This window comes from Protopterus annectens, chromosome 6.part0 (genome assembly GCF_019279795.1).
Source record: "Protopterus annectens isolate FY-2018-M chromosome 6.part0, PAN1.0, whole genome shotgun sequence".
In the NCBI taxonomy this organism is placed as follows: Eukaryota; Metazoa; Chordata; order Ceratodontiformes; family Protopteridae; genus Protopterus; species Protopterus annectens.
Window position 1 is genome coordinate 441357164 of NC_056737.1, and position 26225 is coordinate 441383388.

Below are 26225 nucleotides of genomic sequence, written 5' to 3' on the forward strand. Positions count from 1 at the left end.
GTGACTGGACTGATAGTACCTATGGAGTGATTGCAGTGGCCTACAGAGGGCATGGGACCCTGTCCATCCATCCAATAGGCACCTACATGCAGACAGTGCACCTTCCCCATGTTCCTCACTGGACACCTGCAACACCTGCGGTGCCATCACATGTGACCTACAAAGGACATACCATGCCTGAAAACATGCCCTGTATGGACAGATGCCACTGATGCCAGGGAATGCTGGTAGCATGCTATCAATGTAGATGCAGGGTTAACCTGCTGTCCATTACCAGTTCCTGCCACAGGTGGCCACAACTGGCACATCTGATGATAATCTGTGTACACAACATGGGCCCATCACCCCAGGTACAGTACCACATGACACTTTAAATGCATGTGGGAGGTGTGCACATCCCAGACACTGTCCATGTCATGGACTAGGGAACAAATACATGGCAAGTGATGCACAGCATTGGCTACAAGCAATAGCCACCCAGATGACTGGGTGGCGGGTACAATACCCACCTTTGTGGAAAAATGCAGAAACCACAGGCCTGAGCCACAATGCAGACCATTGTCATGTGACCTGATGCCAAGGTATACCCATCACCTAGCCTTGTATAGCCATCTGGCACAGTCGACCACCACATACCCATGCAGAAATGCATCCATGCATGTCAGTACTGGCACCCTGTGTGTTTGTGTGTGTTTTATGATGTGTATGATAACATCCACACCCACTACAACCCCCAGTGGCATACTGAAGCATGCTGTCTAATGTCAGACACCTCTGCATACCCTTTGTCCATATAACCAACGTATCACCTGTGTGGTGTATGTGATACCTACACAGTACTGTGTTGTGGCAGTCTCACTGGTGATGAGCTATATTTCTGGCCCTGTCAAGTGTGTCAGTGTGCGTCCCTGTTGAGAATGTGGCTGTTTTGATGCTGGGACCTATTCATGCAGACAGGCACATGTACATCACCTACCGTATAGCTACCATATACCTGTTGCAGATGTCACTCACCATCACATATATGTTCTGCCGACTCTACAACAGGTAACATATGTGGCACATCCAACAACTGCATAGGACTGTGATAGCACTACATAGTCATCAGGGGGTTTGATACCCTATGCTGGTAGATGTGTGACACAAACATGCTTAGTTCTTACTCTCCCACTCCTCCCTGACTTGCTGGTGCCTCTGTCTGCTTCCATCACTGGTGGCTGTAGAGACCTATACCTGCTTTTCTTAGGCAGTAGCTTGTGTATTTTAGGTAATGCTAATGATCAGTTGATGGTCTCTGCATGAATTGCAGCGCTCCCCTAGCTGATTGCATGTGGAGCAGTTGTGGTAACATTCCCATAGCCAATTGCATGGAAACACATTCCAATATCTAGTAACATCATGGTTGTGTTGATCCTTTTCATTCACTGTGAGCAAGGACACATTCTGTTGTTTGGCAAACAGCATCTCAGATGGGGTGGGGATTTACCTCTGGCAACATACACTGTGGAAACAGGCCAATACACAGGAGGGGGATGTGCCTGAACTGACTACAGACTGTAAGTGCTGCTATACTGCATTTGGATTTATGCTGGTTTAACAGTGTGTGTGTGTGTGGACATGGCTGTCCCACATGTCTCAGTACCTGCCATGTCGGTTCTATGTTTATGAGGAATCCCCATCTGCAGGGTCATCTGCAGACAGGGCAGTGTGTTGTGCCTTTGGTGTCATGTGATACCCATGGAGCATCTATCTATGGAATGCAGAAAGTACTGTGAGGATTGCAGTCTGTATACGGTGAAAGCCTTGACAGTTACAGACTTCATATACTTCATAGGACATATGTTGCAACAAACCCTGTTACAACAGTAAATGTATGAGGTTATCACAGCATCATGTCAATAGTGGCCCTGTGTATGTGCTTCCAGCCCCAACTCTGTCAACCTTTGCACATATGTCGTGTATGTAGAGGTGCATATGTGCTGTACACCATAAGTAGTGTCATCATATCTGATAACAAGACATGTAATGTACAGTGGGGGTTATAATTGATGATATAACCTGGACATATTGTGGTTGTATGTACAGTACTGAGGTCGGTGTACATATGGTGAATGTTGATAGGGTGTGTATTGTTAATATGTACCTTGGCCTGTGTACAGACTGTGGTAGTTGTCATCATTCTAGGTCCTGTCCTATCTGATGTTACATGCTGCTCCACTGAATGTTACCATAAAGGCTTACATGTTTATAGAGCCCTACACACACATGTCCCATACCACAGTCAGCCATCACACCACACTGTGTAGTGGCCCAGTATATGCAGGGATAGTGTGTGAGTGGCATATATGAGGATGGTGTTGAACAGATAGTCCATATACTGTAATGTTATGTTAGCTTGCCGTATGTGGCTGTGGCTCTGTTCTCATTGGTTGTGGTTATGCACTTTCACACGGGTGTATCTTACTCTGTGCTGTGACATGCCTGTACAGCCTGCTATATATGCAGTTACATGTGCATTCCCCCATAGGAGATGTAGGCCGGTGTTGAGCCAGTCTGCCTGTAGCCTGCACAGTGCATTGTTACATGCCTATCAGCTTAGTGTACTTACCCAGTGAGATGTCATGTGCAGATACTTGCCAAATGTACTGCTGCTGGGCCTCACTTAACAGTCATGTATGCCAGACAGAGCAGTGGGATGCTGTACAGATGTATGTCAATATCTAGTGGGTATTATTTGGCCATGGCACCCCTGTACCAGCGGGTATTATGTGTCAGGCCAGACAGGCTTGTGTGAATGCAGAACCTATGGTGGCATATGTCTACCGGTTATGTGTTATACCCATCCACATGGCTGTTAACATCCATGTTGTCAGGCATGGTACATATGTTTTACACTAAGGGGTTCTGTGTATACCTCTGGACTGTACAGTGTGTGTCAGAATGTCCACACATATTGGCCAATATCTCTGCTGCAGTTGACAGGGGCTGTACATGCAAGCAGCGGTACTTAACTATGTTGTCCTTAGGATGTCTATCTGTAGCCAATGGCACACATCTGGAAAGCAGATGTGACCCCCCAACACACACACACCACGTCTGTGAGGACAATCCCAAGTACAGTAGCAATAGTATATAGAACTGTAGTAGTACACAAATAAAGGTCTTCCACTCCTGCAAACCTGTGTGTGGTGTCTTCCCCTATGACCCCTCTGTGGGTATATGTTGCAGGCAATAATTGACATTTGTATGGGTGGCCCATACAGTGTCCATTTGTTCAGGTGTGAACTGCAGGCATAGTGGCTTTTCCATATTTTGTGCACATCCTACATATGTATCTGACTGTATATATCTCTGCGTGTGAATGTGTAGTCACATGTATATCTATATATATATATATATATATATATATGTAAATATAAATATATATATATGTATATCTGTATCTGCATATATGTGCCTGTGTATATGTATCCTGCGGATGTTGATAGCCTCCACATTGTAAATCTCCCATGGGAGCCAGACTGTACTGCATGATATGTTACCATTACCAGCCTGACGTCATACAGCTGGGATGTAGTACTGTTAACATCTTGTGCCCATGTCATGTCAGGTCCTGGTTATGGGATATGCAACACTCAGTAGTGTATTGCAGGGCAGATGTGTTTGGCTGTGGGGGAGGGGTTGCCAATTACTACAATACGTATATTGTTTGGGGACTCCCAACCCCATTGACAGTGCATGTGGACATATTTGTTTCTGTCAATCTACCATTGCTATCTATGGATGTATGCCCATATATACCTATATAGGTATATGTATTTGCTTACATATGTCTAACTATGTCCATATATACCTACAGAGATATGCATCTGTGTACATATATGTTAGAAACAAAACTAAGAAAGAAATCAATCTTGATAAAAATACCTCACTTAACAATCCCAACTGTAATCCTAAAAAAATTCTGGAACTCTATCAATAAATTTCTCTCACCTGGTGCTCCTACTCCACCTATACCTTATTCTGACAACTCCTCTGGAAATAGCAACCCTCCTTAATAAGTTCTTTATTGAAACAATTGAAAACTTAACTGTAACTAACTTCTCCACCCGCACTCTTTCAATCCATCTATATCTTCATCCACCTCTGATTCACCTCTCTCACCCTCACTCTTATTCTCACTATCACCTGTTCCCACCTCTTATATCAAGTTGCTTTTAACTAAACTAAAACCTGGTCCACCCTCAGCTAATAACGTTCCTCCATTATTCCTTAAACATGCAGCTACATCTCTAGCTTACCCCATATCTATCCTGATTAATAGATCAATAAAAGAAGGCAAAGTTCCTGAAATTTGGAAGACATTTTTTGTAGTACCTCTTCATAAAGGAGGAAACTCCACTGAGCCAACCAATTTCAGACCAACTGCCATACTGTCTACCCTCTCCAAAATATTGGAAAAGTGTATCTATAAGCAAGTACTTAATCATCTGCTACAAGAAAACCTACTCACACCAACTCAACATGGCTTCTGCCCCACACATAGCACAGCTACCACTCTTGTATCCTTTGCTAATAACATTGCTCAAATCAGGGATAATAACAAAATGACAGCAGCCCTCTTTCTGGACCTGTCGAAAGCATTCAACACCACATCTCATACCATACTTCACCATAAACTCTCCAACCTAGGCTTCTCAAACTTCACCACCTCCTGGTTCTGTGATTAACTCACTAATAGACTCCAGGCTGGTAGATGGAACTCTTCCTACTCCCCCTTTCTAGCAGTTAGGACAGGGCTCCCACAAGGATCAATATTGGGCTCTCTCCTCTTCAATCTATTTACCAATGACCTTTTCTCATCCTGCTCCCAGTTCAGTCTTATTCAGTATGCTAATGACTCGATCATCATCAGCTCTGCTGACAACATAGTAAACCTTCAATCCCTTACACAAAACTCACTCCACTCAGTTGAAAACTGGCTACAATCCAACCAACTCCTGCTAAATGCGAGCAAAACTAAGCTACTACTTTTCCTACCTAAAAATCTTGAACATGCAAAACAGAACTTTTCCATAACAACCCTTAATGGAACTAAAATTTCTGTTGACACCCAAACAAAACTCCTTGGAGCAATAATTGATGATGAAATTCAACAATCACATTCATAGCTCAATAAAAAAAAAAACACCAAAAACTAGGTCTGCTTTACCGACACAAAAACTTTCTTCCCTGTGTATCCAGGCCATCCCTTGCCCAGTCCCTGCTTCTACCATCCGTACTCTATGCTTCACCTATTCTTACCCATCTACAGAGTAACCTAATATACAAACTAGAAACCACATACAAGAAAGTAGCAAAATTTGCTGCAAATCAGCCTTACAAATCCCATCACTGCCTCTCACTCAAGGCTTTACACTGGCCTGAATTTTCCAACTTACTGCCTCAATCCCAACTCCTTATAGCCCACAATATACTAAACAATCCTAAATCCTGCCCATCCCTTACAAATTCTCTGACACTTTATACTCCTCAAACCCACTAAGAAGTACTAATCAATACTTTCTTGAAGTTCATAAACTAAACAAAACCTTTGGGAAAATACTCTATTGTCACTCAGTTGCAAAAAATTGGAACACACTCCCTTTAGCCCTTAGACTACTTAAAGGCAAAATGCCTTCAAGAAACAGCTTAAATCCTTTTTCCTATCAAACTGGATATGTTCATGCTCTAAAATAATACCCAAGAAACATTCAGGGATAACCTAACATAACTGTATCACTTCTAGCTCTCTCTCTTACTACAACCTACACATTTTTTTCCGTCATATTCCATACTAGTTACTCATTATACACTCAATTCCCATAATCCCTTATTACTGTTCTTTAGTTTATTTATTAACTTCCAAAGTTCACACAACTTTATCTGCATATTTACTTACTTCATGCCTAGTACCTTGGTTCAGCAATGTATTGACCTTAGTCTTACCATATTTCTGCTTAGTTTCTTGCCATACTACATGAAAATTTCCATGTATGTATTGTATTGTATTTCTATTTATTCCTTTATTGCATGTTATGTAATTACTTCAGAAGTATGCATACTTAAAATGTGATCTGTGTTTATCTTTGTTCTTACTATTTGTTTACTTAAACTTTTTTTGGGAGCTTTTCTCCTCGGATCTCTGCTAAAAAAGGACTTCTAAGAACCAACACAGACTAACCCGGTTAACAAACATAAAAATAAAATAAAATAAAATAAATAAAGGTGTTGTTTTATATATATATATATATATATATATATATATATATATATATATATATATATATATGTCTGTGTGTGTAGATCTGCATGTACGTATGTTCATATATATCTATATCTCTGTATATATTTCAGATTATATATATATATATATATATATATATATATATATAGATATATATATAAAATCTATCTACATCTACATATATAGATATGTAGTATCGGTTTACATATGGATATAATTACACATACACATGCATCTAGATGTTGGTATACATTCTCTTTATTATTGCATGACTAGGCTGGATGTTATGTTAATGACAACATAACCTTAATGTATATCTGGCATGGCTTAGTGGCACATTATTTTCTGTATGGTGTGCATGGTCCTGGGTTCGAACCTTGCAGAGGCTGTTTATTTTGTAGCTGGGCAGAACATGGGCCATTGGATACAGAGTGATTAAGGCAATTTAAAGCAGTTGTACGTGGGTTTGCGTGGAGCTCAGCACTGCTAACATCTGGTTACAGTTTCTCATACTCTGCTAGCTTCCACATTGCTTAATCTGTATAGGCAGTGCTTACCCCTGCGCAAACACACATAAACATGCTTACTAGTGCTTAGTTGTGCTTACACCTGGTTACTAGTGTCTTATTCATTATGACACTGCTACATCACATGTGCATTTCCTGCAGTACTCTAGTGCATAGATATGTGTGTGTTATTTAGTGGGTTTTGCAACAAAACTACTGGTTATAACATGCTTTTCCATGTAAAATAGACTGTGCTGCAGTGGGACTCGAACCGGGAATGCCTGCTCATTAGGTGATTGCTCTGCCCAATAAAAACTATTGCTTACATAGGTCTGAATTAGTCTAACTGCCCTTGTGAGCCATTTGAAGCCTAGACAATTACCCCATGTGAGACTCAAATCCTGCACCTTGTGTCTATAAGGTAAACACCTTAACCATTATGCCATCCTCCCACCCTAAAAGCAATCACTTCCTAGGTTGGAACCCAGGGCCCTGTACATAACAATCACAGCACTATATCTCTATATCACCCGAGCTGTTAACAAGGCGGTCCGATTAGAGCCACTCCATCCAACAATGGCATGTCTCGACCCATAATTTCATACCCATCATTACCCCCCACTCCTCCTCCACAGCAATCATCCTTTCTCTGGGTGCAGGTTGGGTCTAACTACACCACTACACACTGCCAACTCTCCACTTCTCGGGACCCATCACGTACGTTGTCTCAACCCGTGGATCATCAGGCTTTCCTAACCTTGTAGTCTGAGAACATGCATGCCCTGCCATTGTGCATCTGTGTAATGGAAGGAACCCAAATACCCATCAATTTTTGGGTTGTCCCGAAAGGGACGTTCCTGTCTTTGTTTCTAGATTAGACTTAGCGGGTCGCCAATGTTTCTCCCACTGGTAGTATCCTGCCTATAGTTTGAGAAGCAGTGGTTTGTTTACTTTTTTGTCTGTTTGCTTATATGTTTCACCTGTTTGGCTGGGGGGGGGTATTGATACGTGTAACTGTTAAATAAAATTCAGAATTCAATACACAGGAGGTTCAGATTCAAAAGTTTACTAGTGTACACCAGGAGGCAAAAAACCATACAAGTACAGAATTTTGTCTAACATGATACAGGAAGTTCACAAGTTTATATAGGTTTAACATTCAAGTTGGTCCCACCTTACTGACGTTACAAGTCACAGGGCATTTACATCACTTTAGCTTACAGACCTTTATTCATGCAACAGCTGTAGTTGTATATTTTTCAAAAACTTCCTTTTGATAATAATACAACCTTGCTGTTTCATCAGGTCAGGAACAATGTCTTTCTGTAAAGTTACTTCTTAAAGGTCTCCTATCAGTTCGAATACAATAGCAGATTCAGTTTTTAACATACATCTTTGTTCACTGTTTCACTTTCCCACCAGCTGTGTATTTATCTCACAAGGACACGTTACTTCATCAGGAAGAGCAGAAGATTTCATTATTCACAAGGACAAGTTATCTCATCAGGAAGGAGCAGAAGATTTACACATTTAATATCCTGACCCAGCAGATAATCACTTATGAAAAGCATAAACATTAAGTTTGCTGAGCTGGCAGCTGCCAGGGTCAGGGGTCAAAGCACACTGCAGTTTCAGAAGCTACTTGCATTTACACATGAATTTATCCCTTCTGTTATATGATTAATAGAATAAAATGCATTATAAACTACCTTGCTTTTAAACTAGCATTTCACATATATTTAAATACATATATTTCTAACATTTCCCCCCTATTAATACTTTTTATTCTATTTTGTGAAGTATACATAGTGTTATTTCATCTCTTAACCTTTTCCACTTAGGATTTTCAGCTAGGCGAGTCATTTAATTTATACTTCAGAAAAGATGTCGTCTGAGATCAATTTTTCAATCTCAATATCTTGATACATGGTTTCAGTAACAGATACATCAATAAAATCTTTGATTAGTCTTTTCATGCAGGGAATTCCACAGCAAACATATGCTCCTATCAGGAGTATACCCACACAAATGGCAATCAAAATATTCATTAGGATGGAACCCCACCCCCAAATAGATTATGGAAAAAGTCCATCAGTGGGTTTGGGCCTGGTTCAGTCATGGCTGATACTTGCTGAATTACCTCTAGGTGATTATTTATCTCATGACGATTATCAGGAATATATGCACAGCATTCTTCTTTGATAAGCGCGCATGTACCACCTCTCGCCGCTAGGGTGAAGTCAAGAGCCATTTGGTTTTGTAGCACTACAGTTCGCATTGCATTCAGTTCATCAGTCATTAATTCAAGGGCAGAAAAAGTTGCATTGCTCATTACTTCGAGAAGTTTTGACAGTTTTCTCAACTCCCAGATCGATTTGGCTGCTCCATATGCTGGAAGTATCCCTGCCCAAGATATAACACTGTCACTGAAGTCCATATGAGTTAATTTGTCTTTATTCTTCACGGAATTATGGTCTTTCCAGCCAGCTTCGATCTTTCCGACTGGATTTACAGGTTTCTCAACTGGACCTTCAGGTTTTCAGGCTACATCTCTCACGTTTCGTATCTTACCCAAAGGCAATTCTGCAGTATGTCTTATTGCTGGAACCAGATAACCCAAAAAACAACTGCCGGACCAATTCTCAGGTAACCATTTATATGCCTTTTTCCCACAAATAAAATAACAGTTTTCTACTTTATTACTAATATGCATTAGCCCTGCATGAAACATTTTCTGATCTAGTATTGACAATTGTTTAAACAAAACAGGGTTTTGTCGTACTTCATTCAATGTTGTTTTCATTGTGCTCAAATATGAATCATAGTTAGTATTACAAGCAGTACCTCCACTTTTAACTTTAATGTAACACTTGTAGGATATCGTAATATTACAATTACTCCATCCTACTTGGAGGGTATCGTTTTTAAAAAAGCACACAATTCCCTTTTGTGTAACAGGTAAAAATAATGCTATTTTGTCTTGTGATCTTACAGTTCCAGTGTCCAAAAGCAAATTTTCCCAAGTCTCATTTATCCCCAAGGGGATAGCGGACATTAACAGTCCTCCATATGCTGTAGGTATGGCGGTACAAACCCAGCAATTTGAAATGTTCATAGTCTCTGCATATACACGTTTCATAGCTAGGTATGTGTTAAAATTTGGATGCCAGTCTATAGACATTTCATCACGCCTTTTCACTTTCACTTGCGTGGTTGTTTGTAGGATAACCGACAACAAGAGGAAAATTGTCACAATAATAGTCAATAAATGTATACTCAACAAAATGATTATGCAACATCTCTGGGGTTGATCTAAGTTCTTATTCGCTTTGTTTTTGGTCATCTTGGTCTGGTTGTGTATCAGTCACAAAGTGTTTATCAAGTTGAAAGTTCTTTACCAGTTTACAATGCGTTAAATGAACCCAGGACGTCCTCTCGGCCACTCTAACTGTAGTAGGCATTGCCAACAAAACCTGGTACGGACCTTCCCACTTTGGACTCGCCCAATTTTTCCTTTTCGTCACTTTCAGCCACACCCAACTTCCAGGGCCCACGACTGCTTCCACCGGTCTGGTCTGTTCCTTATCTGAAAGAGAGTTAAACTGCAAAACAGACTTATTCCTTAACAATTTCTTCATATATTCTGCTAACGAACTGTCAGCCTCTTGTTCTGCAGGCATGAGAGCTTTCCACTGAGGCACATAGTATGCTCTCCCAAAAACCATTTCAAAGGGAGTCAGACCCTTTACATTTGGAACCGTTCTCATACTCAGCAGTGCCAAAGGCAGACAGTGTATCCAGTTCTTTTGGGTCTCCTCAACTAACTTCCTTAACTTGTTCTTAAGGGTACCATTGTACCTTTCCACCAGTCCTGCTGACTGTGGGTGGTAAGCACAATGGTTCTTCAAGGAGATACCAAAAAATCTCCCAAGCTGGTGAATCATCTGATTCACAAAATGTGTGCCATTGTCACTATAAATCCTCTCCGGAATGCCAAATCTAGGGATTACTTCTTTTATTAGGGCTTTCGCCACTGTTGCTGCATCCGGGTGTTTGGTTGGAAAAGCTTCTACCCATTTAGAAAACATGTCTATAATAACTAAACAGTATTTTTTCCCTTCACATTTATTCAATTCTATGAAATCCATACAAATAGTATGGAACGGGTATGGTGGTATAGGAAAACGTCCTTACTTGGTTTTAAATGCTCCTTGTGCATGATGCTTGTTACAAGTATAACAAGCTGCACAAAATTTTTGTGTGTAATTTGTGAATCCATATGTCTGGAATATTCGATTGACTAACTGTACCATCCCCCCTTTTGAGACATGGCTCTGCCCATGGCTCAACAAATCTGCATATCTAAATAAATTAGACGGCAATATTATTTTTTTCTCTTTGGAAATGTACAGTCCATTTTCAAGAATTGCACCTCGTTTTACCCATTTTTGTTTTTCTGCTTTTGTAGTAAGCGTCTGCATTGTTTTTAACATGTCTAAATCTAAAATCTCAGAGGGTTGTAATTCCTCGTTCAAAAATAAAGTTTCTGAGTCTGAGGCTGCTTGTTTTGCAGCTGCATCAGCTCATGCATTGCCTTTCGAAATCTTATCTTGTTGTTTTGTATGAGCTACACATTTACAAATTGCTACTGTGGTAGATAACTGAATAGATTCTAATAACTCCAAAATAAATTGTGCATGATTAATAGCTTTTCCACTAGATGTTATCATTCCTCTATTTTTCCATTGTTGTGCAAATACATGTACTGTAGAAAAAGCATACCGACCATCAGTATATATGTTTACACACTTGTTTTTTGCTAAAGTACTTGCCCTTGTCAAAGCTATCAATTCCACTGCTTGTGCAGATAAGTTGTGTGGTAAGGATTGAGCTTCTAAAATTTCAGTGTCTGTAACTACTGCATACCCCACCAGATTCTTCCCTGTAGGACCCCTTCTGCATGAGCCATCCACGTAATATGTCACCTCGGCATTATCCAAGGGCATATCTGTAAGATCTTGTCTAGGTAAAGCTAACTGTTCAATTTCCTGCAGGCAGCTGTGTGGTGTGCCCTCCGCAGGAGTTGGAAGTAATGTTGATGGATTCAATGTCGTACATCGTTCAATTGTCATATGAGGTTGGCTCAGCAGTATAGTCATACATGAAAGATGTCTATCAGGAGAAAGGTATGCCATTTTCTCTTGCAGTAAAATTATTGCAACTGCATGAGGCACTCTCAATGTGAGAGGGTGGAATAACGCCACTGAGGCGAAGCCTGTACTGCCATTGCGGCTGCAACTACTGCTTGTACACAGTGAGGCAAAGATCATGCCACTGGGTCTAACTGTGATGAATAGTAGGCTATGGGGCGTTCCTTGTCCCCATGTTGTTGCGTCAATACTGACATCATATATCCTTGCTTACAATCTACAGTCATCACCATATATGTGTGTCACCTCATTACAGTGTTCATACTCCATGTGAATGCTGTCTTGATGTGGGCATGTCTGTTTGCCTGCACTGGTGTTCTTACCTATCTGCACATGCCTGTATGTGTCCATGGTAATGCTGTTGACCTTGATGCTGTGTATATGTCACATATCAACACATACACAGCCTTAATGGACTTGAGCAGTGACAATGCACACATATGCATGGAAACCTTTACATGCATGTGTTTTGCCATATACATCTAGACAGCACTGTACAGCTATTCAACATCCTGCCACGGATCGCCTGTGTTGCACATGTGATAGACATGGGACAATGGCTAGTCAGACGTCATTCGCAGGGATGGTTGTCAACTACAGTATGTACAGGCAAGGTTTCCTAGCTGTATCTGACAGCCATTATGCCACCCTGAGGTGCATCAGTGCCACATTACTGATCCAGACAGTTGATACTACATCTACCATGCGGCCATCACACCATGTATGACAGGGATGACATGTGCAGCTTTGATGGACAGGGTTGCATGGTATGGTAGGAGTATGTCACATGTATGGCACAGGGATCTGTCCAGCATGTGGCGATCCTAGCAGTAGGATGGTGGCTGTTCATGACATATGTCTTTCAGATCAGGATATGGACATGTAGCATGTCCAACATCATAGTGTAGCAAATGTCTTTATGCAAGGTAGACAGCATGCTGCATAGTGGAGGTGAGGATTGTGAAGGTTGGTATTGCCCAGCCACGCATGGCCAATACCCCTTAAAGGTGATATGTGATCCAATATTGGTCACCCAAGTGCTGTGTATTCCTGTCCAATGATCTCCGTGCTCATGGATGGCACCCTATCATGACATGGGTACTTCGTATGACTACGTAAGGGACCTGGAGATGTCACCAACTCAGGGAGGTGTACTGCACAGCACCATTCCTTACACAGTGTCCATAATGTTGACCACAGCCTAGGTGGTAGTTAATGGGTACAGGGATATTCACCTAGCGGTGACAATGCTGATATCATCCATCAGAATGTGCACATATGTCACACACCTCACCCACACAGCCCCTTCTGTATGTTGTTCACAACACTGAGACAGCTATTGCTCATAGGTCATGGGCATTCACATCCTTACAAACACAGATGCCTGACATTTGTCTGGGTGGTATGGGCTACAATGAGGATGGAGTACAACACATTAACCCTGTTTTACTGTAGCTGGCACTGGTGTGATATGCACATGTCACTCTGGCACCTTTTGTAGTTGTGATTCTGCCAACAGACCACTGGTAGAACACTCGTGTGACATACAAAGGTATTTGTAGTCAAACATCCGTACTGTCATGTACATCTGTACTGCTAACATCTACATTGATAATGGTTCATGGACTTGCAGACCATACTCAGCAGAGTTATAGTGCGGTGCCACCAATTATGACTGTTGTCACCACTTGTGGGTTGATATTATCCAACACCCTATCTGTATTGTATGTTCATGCTCAGCACTTATTCAGAACTTGTGAGCACGTCATGAGCTACTGATTAATATAGCACCCATTCCACACCATTTCTTACAGGTACACTGTCTGTCCTTACATTTCCAGCTTGCTTACAGTACAACAGCTGTTGTACACATGTAACTCACATATCTTGTGAGACATGGTTGTACATACAGGCATGTCCAACTGTCACGTACCAGTGCTATTGCCTGTCTATATGATGAATATGTCATACATGTGGCAATAGAGCTATTATCTCATGAACACAGTCAATGCTCACCTCCCAACATACGACACTACAGCCTGTGGGGGATGCACATATGCAGCCCTGCTGGGGGTAATGTTGTCACCAACCCTGACTGCACCTGACAGTCATGTGGGGATGTGTGACATTCGCAACACACCCCACTCATCACATAGTCTCACAAGATATCCACCACAGGCCACACATACGAGGACAACTTGTGCAATACCTCTCCATACTCTGTGTAGGTACCAAAGGCAGCCCCCATCACCAAACACAACAACACCAACTTATAGCCCACAGACTCATGTGTGCCCATCACATACAGCCAATAGGCTGTTATAACATACACAACACACCTGTCATAGGTGACTCTGTAGGCGGTCACACTGCTGTTCCACTCAGCAGGCTACACAAGGTGATAGTCGCTTACATCTTGCTGTTGGGTAACTGGTTCTGCAACATAACCTATGCAACCATGCCACACCTCACCAGGTACAATGTGACTGTCATTCTCCATGTTAGTGTGACTGCCCTGAGATGCAAATTCACAGACTACGTGTGCAGGGACATGCAAATAGCTCACCAGTCTTGTAGCCCTGAAGGTGTGGGCCAAGCCCTGGGGAGCATTATGCATTCATCCGGACCTGATACCACTGTACAATGACTGACTGTGTTACTTCAACAGTTGACTATGCTTCTGCTGTCATTCCACAGGCATCTGGTATCTGTCCGCTTTGACTGATATGGTCAAACAACATGATGCTTTGGCACAGATGACCTGCACCTGTCAGCCCTGGGAGTACAGATCACATGTAAGGCTCTTGCTGCTTCTATACTGCCTGTCTTTCACAGTTTCCAGTAACAGTCACCACCAGAACGGGAACTGGCAAGCAAAACATGGGGTCATGTGATGCAATGTTTGACATCTTCATCTCTGACGCACGCAGGCAAGGCACTCCTTATAATGCACCACTTCAATATCTCTGCAGTGACTGGGACCTGCCTCTAGGCTCTGCAGAGCACACCTGCAATGACAGGTTATACATAGACCATACCTTTCAGGCATGTACCTGGACCAGCACACCCACGGCTGAGGTGTTCCCATATTCCACTATGTTGTACACACATCCTGGCTAGTTACTTAGCACAATGCATTAGAGGTGCTCCATGTGCAACTAACTGTGTCCAGAACTGCTATACACATTGTAACAAGCTACGGATTCAACAACATACCCCACGGTTACCAGACCTCATTTCTTGGTGTACTGGACAGTAGGGCTCAGACAGATACTACTGATGTGAGACTGACACTACTCCACACTTCACTGGGATAGCCACTCATGTACCGACACATTAGGCCAACGCTGTCCGTGATTCATAACCTCCACTTGGCTGGATCAACCCATGCACACCACCTCCAAGACCAACATTATCCTTGACATGGACACTACCAACATGTGACTGGTGTTCCACACCTGGGGTTATCCCCTCATTGGTGGATTCCGAACAAATGCTAATCATCCTTGTTAGCCACATCCCGGCACCACACCCTTCACGGCATACACAGTATATGAGTACTACAACACCTACTACAGGCGTCTTATGACAGCGGTAGTTAACGTCATGACACCCGTGCAGGTGGGCAATGCACATACAAACGCTGAAACATACCCCAGTGCACTTCATTAGCATGCACACGACTGCATGGATCATGCTATTCCACACAGAGCCATGATGGTACCCACCAGATAACAGACGCCACTCTGGGGGTCCAGTTCCATGGACATAATTTACAACAACAGGTGGAGGCTGTTGCACAGTGGTGTACAATCTCATGGGTGGGGTAGCTCACTGGTCAGCCTCGGTAGGGCCATGGGATCCCTCATCACATACTCCAAAACTACCTCCGTAAAAATTACTGCGACACATTCCGGGGTGTACCACAAGACATTATGGTGGTATGTCAGTAGTCATTGGCAATACCCACATCTGCTCTCACATACAACAGTTACTCAGGAACATTACAGAACCAGGTGATGTTGGCAACATGCTGGCGGATGGATTCAATGCTAACATTACACCCTCTCACTCCCTACAGGGCCACAATAAATACAGGAACATTGTGGTGTCCCTGCGGTCACACCTACACAATACTAACCTGCACTCTATATGTCCTGGGACACTGGCCCCATGTGACTTTCCAAAATCCCAGGCTGTGATGTCCACAAACCTCTGAACAACGTCTCCCCACTAGGACACCATATTCAGTAATAGCCTTGTATCAGACATTGTGGCCCCTGAATGGCACACAGCAACAGTTATCACACTCCACACAGGTGGTGCCACAATGCACGTGTGGGACTATTGCCCTACACACCTGACTGGACTGTTCTGTATGGCTATGGGGCACATCATCATGGACGTCATTCACAGAGACATTGTTGGGCTCCGGTCCTTTGATGCCACCCAGGATGAACTTGTTAGGGCCAGAGCATGGCTCCTACACCTGGTGGACTCCTTTCATACAGTTACCAGGGTAGTTGATGATGGTACGGGGGTCCACACAGCCTACATTGTCCTCTCATTGCCTTTCAGCACCGTTCTCCATTCTGGTATTGGCAACATTCACATCCACCTGCACATCAAACCCTATGTCTCAGGATGTTATGCAAAGTGGCTCATGGACAGGACACACACAATGAGGGTGGCATACCATAGTACCTACTGTATTTCAGTTACACTTGGCATACCACAGTCCTCAGTCATAGGGCCCCTCATGTTCTGTATATGCTTCCCTGAGGTACAGGCTAGCACAGAGGGACTTTCCCTGCCTAGCTTTACAGTCCACTGCATACAAAGTGCCATGACTGCTCCACCAGCTGATACTAACTCCATCCATAAGGGTGTCACTGTGATGGATACCTGATATCAATATCATGGCCTCAAGCTGCATGACACAAGGTGCATGAACATCCCCTTTGCATTACACCATTCACCCACTGACTGTCACATAGGTGGTAGTCCCCTACATACATGTTACATTGTACGTGTTCGTAGTACACTCATATGTCGCACCCACTCCTGTGATTGCCATATTGCCACAGTGGCGTGGATATCCTTCTACGTGGCCACACTTATCTGTACTGGGTGTGTAGCTGGTACATAGGCACCCATTGTACCTCCAGACGTATACACACATTCAAGGGTACAACACCCCGTTTAGGTTGTACCTTACACAACAGCTACGGCTTTACATACCACAACATTAACATGCCATGATGTTTATTGAGCTCCGACAGTTAAAGTATGTGGCTGAACTACGGACACCACGTCTGTACACATTTGCATACTACATACTCAGGGGTGACCTCTGCTGAACAGACAGGGCCCATGTCCACAACAATATTAATGGATATACTCCACATACGCGACATAAGCAAAAGCCACTGTGAGCAACGTGCTCATGGATATGTGCACACATGCAACGATGAGTGGGATGTGCTTGAGGGTTACATTCCCGAGCCGGACACTCACCATGCTTTGGAACATGATTCCTGTGTACATCACGCAGGGACACTCAGTAGCACTGTTCATGTGATACCTCACTTGGTGGATGGGAGACACATGTATGCCAGGGATCACTGCAGTGGCTGTACTGTGCAGAGGTGCAGGTAACACATGGCTCTGCTGTTCACAGGACACTACCCTAGAGAGGTGCCACTGGTGTGAACACTGTAGTTGTGCTTACACATAGACTTGCCAGACTGCATAGTACCCAACTATGAACCTGTGAAGCCATTACATGTCCTTTGTGCATGGTTACTTGAGTAGCCCTTCCATTTAGATTAGCTATCATGCTATTACAATGTCCTGTGACTACAAGCCATATGTATCCTGTTATTGTACATTGTACATGCCAATAGATGATACTTTTGGTATGCATGATATGCCTGTTATGCTGTGTAGCATATCTGACATATCTACCTACACTACTATACATTACACATATTTTACATAGTATCCCATAATGCAAAGCATACTTGCACAGCGGGACCACCTTAGACATGTCATTGTCATTATATGCCCATACACATGCCTACTGTGACAGTATATTAACATATACTATCCCCTGCTATGGCACATACTTGTTGGACATACCCTACCACTGATGGCGGGTGGTATGGAATTGTTCTGTTTAAAGCCCTCATGTAGCATCCCTTGTGGTGTCTGTGATGTTTACCTTGTGGCCCACTGCTGGATGCACAATTTCTACAAGCGTTAGTATGCTCAGCAAGACATCAGTACATAAATACCATTTCCCACTTTATGCATTGCGGACACTTTTAATTAATGCAAACCAGGCTATACATACACTAACATAATTAATACAACACATGCTATACATACACTTACATACTGAGTGTTCTACATACCTTGTTATCGTTCCGGACTTTCGTCTCTATCTCTCTTACACTGTTTAAACAGTTCTATGGTATGAGCATACGGTTTGAATGTCTGGCAAGTCATCCTTATATACGTCGATACCTGTAATATGTGGTTTCCTGCCGCCAATTTGTGTTCCTGAGTGACTTATTACTTGCACATCAGCTGTGCAGCTACTCCATTCACCAATTACGTGGCAACAGTGGGGTATAATTGAATTCTCCACTTGGGCGTTGCCCATTTGCCCTACCTTTGGGGAGACAGCCTGTATTATGTTTTGTTGTGTGTAATTGCAACTGCTATGTGTAGAGACACGTATAGTTTGGGTTCATGTCCCCCGTGGATTGTGTGTGATGGCTAGAGTATGTGGTTCTACATGTGAGTGCACCTGTCATCCCAACCGTCTGATAACGGACTATTGCAAATAAAACCTGTAACATCGCCGTTTGTTCCATTATACAACGGCTACAATTTTGCATGGTGCCTTTAAATGTGTCTCTCACAAGGTATGTTAATGCTTCTGCAGATGTAATTGACTGACTGGATGTTTGTGCTGTAATTACAGTGTGTATTGCTATAGTTTCTAGTGTGGGGGATATAGGTGGGTGTACGTAGCATATACAGGTTTGTGGGGCTTGCATTTCTACATATACCATATATATGTGTGTGGGCTCCTTCCCTAATTAAAGAGCTATCAGTTAGTAGACTTATGTTATGGGATTATACATTGGGCCATTGTTAATTGGTTTCTATATAGTATGCAGGTGAGGTTGATACTTCCATATCTCCGGAATTACAGCGATATGTAAAGGGATATTTCTAAATGACAGCTATCCCATGTATTTCTGTCTCAGATATTTGCAGTCATTGCAGTTGTGTTGGTGACAGAACCTCTTTGGCATGGGTTGCCACCTTTTCATATGACCATTGTTGGACACTTGCGGGACAAACATCTTTGTTTACAGGCCGACACATAGCCACGGTCAGTACATAGAATAGCACATACTTTTATCCTCAATACATACTTATTGTTGTGGGACTTTGGCTACTTATCATATTGCATGTAACATTTACGTTTCTTACATACAGGCATAACTATTTCATGCAACTATTACATAATGATGTCCTACAATCTCGGACAGTTGCCCTTTGTAATGTTTTATGTCAGGACACAACTGCCCAGGGAGGGGCTGTCCCTCCTAATGTGGGACGGGTAGTAACCGTATGCCTACGGCTAGCTATACCCACACCTACCGTAATGATCTACCTCTGAGTTGGCACTAACAGACACATGATGCGGACACACACATTACAGTCACATGGAAACGCACACAGCACCCTCAACACACACATACACAGACTACGGCACTCACAAACACAGTTTAGCACAATACCTACGTGGACCGCAACACTGGCAGCGGTAACTAAATGTCCCTTCATATCGTCATAATATTACTCATGGTTCTACTGTTCCAGTACTGTGTTCTTTCGGCCTTTCAGCCTCGTGGTTACGCATGTCGGTATGTGACACATTCCATAGTTGGCGGTATGCTATTTATTTGTATCTCCAAGGTTTTATGAATGTCGTTGACCTATCTATATATTTGCAGATATCGGTGAATCCGTATATATCAACATATATCACTCTATCACCCTTTCTATCTGTATTTTATATATGTATATACATATATATATATATATATATATATATATATATATATATATATATATATATATATACATATCTGACAGGGAAAGTGACAGGCAAGCTACACCTTTCATTGTATACTTGGTGTATACTGTTTTTCCTGGACTCCGCACGTTTGTGTCTGTACCTGTCACATTACACACATGCCGTAGGTTAGGGTTACCACCTGTCCCACTTTGCGAGGGACAGTCCCTCTTTGGGCAGTTGTGTCCTGCAAATTATTTGTAAAATGGCAAATGTCCTGAGATTTTAGGACAAACTTATTTCCTATAGTTTATGTAATAGTTGCATAAAACAGTTATTCTGTATCTGAACCACCTAAATGTTATAAGAAACAGAATAAGTAACTAAAACATTACAAGAATAAGCTTTTATCTAGGCAAAAAAGTGAAGTTCTGATTTTCGTACTGGCCGGGTGTATGTGTCGGCCTGCAGAAATCTGACGTATGTCTCACATTGGTCATTTGAAAAAGTGGCAACCCTACTGTAGGTACATCTTGGCTACCATAGTGTTAGGTGATTGTATACATGATTGCATGTTCTACTCCTGGCAGTGGTCATTTTACCCTTCAGAGCAGGCGCTATTAGTACAGGGGTGAATAATGCTGGTTTAATCACCTGTTCTGGACATCATTGACCATGATCTGCACGATATTCAGAGAAGCTTAGCCTTGTTCCGTGCATATCCGTATAGTCATATTTAAACGACGCTTACCAGCAGTGGGCAACGCATATTCCCACTAATGTGTGCTAAACATGATCTGATGACCTGCATCTGACATGCATTACTCGTGCCTTCGGGATTACGTTACATCCCTTGCAGGATGTGGGACCGGGAACATACACGATGGTCACTGCATTTACCACTTGGCCATCTGGGATTTGTACACGTGTTATGCCGTTTTGTATGTGGAGTATACTATGGCTGTTACTCCATACTGCACTCACATGGGTAACTCAGTTAGTTTACATATTGATGAGTCCAGTTAATGGTATGTCCATGTGATGTTTACTGGATGTGGTCCGGCATTGGGTTATGTATATCACAGTGAGCCACACACGATAATGTGCTACACCTTCAAACGATCGTAGGTGGAGCATGCTGGGGTGACGAATACCTGTCATGGGTACACCCCATGTCTTGACACAACATCCATGATTACATTATGCGGAGCCCCTCATTAATGCAGCAGGGAATCCATGCAGAGTGTGTGCAGAACAGTGCTTACACACATGTGATCCCGCTATTGCCTCTGCTCCACTAAGTGACAGTTGGTTACTCGATGTTGTGGCGACAGCAGACACTGTTTGCCTCGTTTGGTGTATGGCCTCTGACAATTAGGCATGTACCTACCGATGTACCTGGGAACCTATATACACTGCACCAACATATGCTGATAGGCGCATGTACTGTTCAGGTGTTGGCATTCCGTGTTCCAATAGCTGTTGTGTGTACAATGTTTGAGGGTTGCTTATGTAGGATTCATACAGTGGGCCACCTATACATTACAATTTACAGGTGGTCATGTGTGTGTGCCATCCATTTTATTGTGTGTGCAGGTGGAGAGGTGTGTCAGTCCGTAGGGGCCTACACTGTCAGAGTATGTGCTATACATTCCTTTTTTGCCAAGATGTAGGCATATTGGGCATGCCTCCATCTGCCTACTGGGGCTGGCACAGTGTGTTTGTGGTCTGAATCCCTCTGTGCCTGTGATGGCCTTGGAAATTGCGGTGGGCTATGTGGGCCTTCACCATTTTGTCCCTGCTGCAGCTGTTTCCGCAGGATCATATTATGTAGCATGGCACATACTATGAAGATGTGGACACACGTGCCTAGAGAGTACTGCAAGGCTCCACCAGATGTGTCCAAGCAATGGAACCATGATTTCAGCATCCCGAACACATGCTCTATGATGATTCTGGTTTGTGTGTGTGCCTCATTATGGCATTCTTGCATGGGTGTGTGTGCATTTCTGATGGGAGTCATCATCCACGGCTCCAGTGCATAGCCAGCATCCCTCACAAGGTGGCCATGTGGGATGTCCCCCCTGACAAATACCTGATACAGCTGTGAGGCATGCCAGATATGGGAGTTATGGTAGCTTCCAGGGCTGCCAGCACACACATCCATGATAATGCCCTGGGCATTGCACACAACCTGGCAGTTGATGGAGTGGAATCCCTTGCGGTTTATGTCGTGCCTACCATGCTCACCAGGTGGTGACTTGATATGTATGTGCGTGCAGTCTATCGCACCCAGTACCTCCGGGTAGTGTGCCACATGGTGGAAGTGACGCATATTGCTGGCCAACTCCTTCTGAGTTCGGGGGAAGTATATATGCTCATTGGCATGTGGTAACATGGCATCCAGGAACTGGTGTAATACCCTGGATGCTGATGTGTGTGAGATCCCCATTATATCACCAGTTGGCCTTTGAAAGGTACCTGTGGCTAGTATTCACAAGCTTACACATACCTTCGTGTCCACTGGTATGGGTTCCCATCTGTTGTTTCTGCTTCTCAGGCGTGGCCGGCACAGCTCCACTATTTGCTGTAAGATGTCCCTGTCCACCCTGTAACGCTCTACTATCTCCAGATCATATAGCCCCTGGCAGGTTACCCTTGGTCTGAACACTCTTCTCCTCCTCCGGGGCCTGCAGTGGTTGTCGGCATCTTCCTCCACAACACCGTCAGTCTCTAACACATGGTGATGAATCACAGCTATGGCAGCTCCCAACATGTACATTTTGAAAGTTCCCCATGTGTTTACACCTATGGTGCAGTGTTTGGGAATACACAGGTGAGTGTAGGGTGCTTTCACACTTTATACTATTGTGCTGTGAGCACAGATGATGTCATAGGGTGTGTATGTATGATCGTAGCTACAGGGTATCTTATGTGTTTTACTACAGGAACTACTACTATTGTGGTGCCTTTGGTGCTGAATTACATTTGGCTGCCGTGGATTACCTCTTGCCCTTCCCTTTACATGTCTGCATGTTTCACCTACCATTTTCTGGCATACATCCAGCAGCCTGCTTTTATTTGTACTTTCCTAGACCTGACTTATCTTGCGTAATGTGTTCTATTGCCGGTCTACTGTAGGTTTGCTTTGCTCTGCTATGACAGTTCTCCTATCTTTGCAATCCAATGCCTCCCCTCCTTTCTTTGCAATCCAATGCCTCCCATATCCTTTTTTGCAGGTTTCTGCAAGCAGACTTGTCAGCTGCCGTCTATTGGCTGCCGTGAGTTGACAGGTGTTAATTGCTCAGTTGTACTCCAATTACCCTACTGCGGCATTTCCTTCTTTTCTTCCCCTGACCTTCTTGTTCATGCTATTGTTTGTGGTGCGTGCATCTGCTTACTGGGTTTTGGGCACGTTTTCATCCCCGTACACATGCGCTTTTAGGCACCATATGTGCTATCAGCTAAAAGATTCTATACCTACCTCCCCTCCCCTGTCCTGCAGCTTTGCTTAGCAATGGCTAGGCCAGATTTGCATTGCTCCAATGTGCTTACAGCTATGGTGGCACACCCCTCTGCTGATGTCATGTATCACCTCTGAGCCACTCCTCGGTGTTATAGCGCTGCGCCGTATGGTACATCCTTCATCAGGCGGGACATTTGCAATTCAGTACTACCTGCCTCATTTGCATGGCATTGACTACTGATTCATAGTTACTGCGCCAAACACTGTCGCAGACCCTTAGCAACCCTTGCACCTTGGTTGTGGTGTACCATGCATACCATTGCGTATTATGGTGAAATCCTGATTTGTATTACATTGCGATTTTATGACATTTGTATATATTTTCTTTGTGTTCCAGTTTGCGCACACATGCCCTGCGGTTGTACTGTGCGTTACTGTGGACATGACATTAAATGTTGTTTTTTAGATGTTGTGCATCTTTTCTTATGCCATTGGCTGTGTATTTGGCCATTGCCATATGTTAACTTTGTAATACATGAGTCTGGTCCGCTTCCATAGCTCCGATGTTCTGTTTGGGAAAATGTAAACCGTGTTTTTTGGTTTACATTTCCATGGGCTGCACCACTTCATGAATTGCTATATGCCTTCATTTGCATGGTGCAACACTGCACATGGGGTGGCGCAGTTCTGGCATATGCCGGTAGTGCACGTGGAATTGGATCGTACCTGAATCGCTCGGTGGCCATATTTGGCATTATACAGCCTACGCTACGCCTGCGCCTGGTGCAAGCTTCATGAATCCTGGGGAGAGACATGCGATACAAGGAAACACAATGGACTGTATGGAAATGAACAGATAAGACCTGAGTTGCTGATAGGTGTTAGACCACTGAATTTTTTTACTCATCATTATTTATTTGTTTATTTATTTATTGAGACAATTATATAAGTAACTAATATTAAATCTTCAGTATTTGTGTCTTTGATTACAGCATAAAGTTATTTACTTTCCTGTTTTGAGTGATTGTACCATCTTAGCTTCCACTCAAGAGTGTTTGAATTTCTTTCTGTATCATCTGATGGCAGTTTTGTAAAATAAATTGTTGACAAAAATGCTTCATGAATAAATCCTGCATTGACTTTGTCTACCAGTACTAAGTTATCATTTTCTTACAAAGGCTACTGCAAAACACTGCAGATCTTCCCATTAGCCCTAAGTGGACCACTAGAGGAGATTGTGACTAAGCTATACAAGCATGATTGAAGCATCCCTGTCTCTGTCACACTATGTAAGTCAGCCTTGAATTTAAGAAGGTGAAAAATACCTGGGTTATACAGGAAAAGCGTGGTGTCTGTTAAACACCCTTGTGTATTGTCCCATCGTAAAAACATGGTCAGCTGAATGTCAAGACCAGATCATGCTTTTCATACGCCACTTTTGTTACCCTGTAAAGTCTGTGGTAAAAAGGGCTGATGAAATAAATGGCCTTAGGGGTTATAGCTTGTAGTGAATGGCCTGTGCCTTGTTACTTGCTGGCTAGAGTGTACATAACTAGTGAAGGTGCCTATTTTAGTTTGTTAACAGAGATAATCAAATTAGATAGTAAAATGACTGAAAATAGATCCATTTCAGCAATGGGCTGGGCCAAAGTTTTGGGTTAAAAACATTCACAGCAAATGCAGTATAAGCTCATAAGAAATTTAGTCCACAAAAAAAATAAAAAATAAAAAAATAAAAGAGCATATAAGCAATACAGATTGGGTAAGAAGAGCAAGTAGACTCAATATAAAATAAAAAAGACATCAGGAATTAGCAGGAAACATCAAAAGTGAATAAAAAAATAACTAATAAAAAATGGACTGCAGTGGACAGCTACAAGTCATTGAATCATTACTAATTCAAGAAGCACTTGAAAAGTGTAATTTGTTTAAAAACTCTTGCTATTGGTAGTTTGCTTGGTAATTTCACTGTAAACAATGACTTGTATTAAAGACATTTAAGATTTTTTTCTTCTTCAAGGATAATATGTGAGAGTAGGACCACGAACAAAAACTATTACATCCACTTATTATAATATTGTGTTACTGTTATGACATTTTGAGAATGAATTTGCACTTATACCAAGGAAACTTCCTTTGGTATATTATCTTCCATGGTAAGATATTTTGCGCTTAAGCAGTTTTCTTGTTATTGGCTGAATGAATTTTGTATCGTAACTATGGGGAGATAATTTTGCTGGAGTAAATGAGAATACACATGGCTATTCTTTTTGTTTTCTCCTTTCCATCTCCTATTTTTTCGTTAACCAGTTGTTTTTATATATGCCATCCACTGAATAAAAAAAGTAATATGTTCAAAAGTGAAGTACTTACTCAGATTCTGAATATCAGTGTTGTTCTATGACTTTTTCATCAAATAATGTTGTAGAAACATTTTTGATTTAAGTAGCATTCATAGAGAGACACAAAATAGGATTAATATGCCATTATTCAATTACTCTACAACTAAAAAGAAAAAGCCAGTAACCAGACTATCTTTGGGAATTATAGCTTAATAAAGAAAACTCATAAAATAAAACTAATTTAACATACTGTGGTACAAGTTATAACTGCTGAGAAATTTTAATAATAAGGAAAAGAGACTGTTGTTATAAGCAGA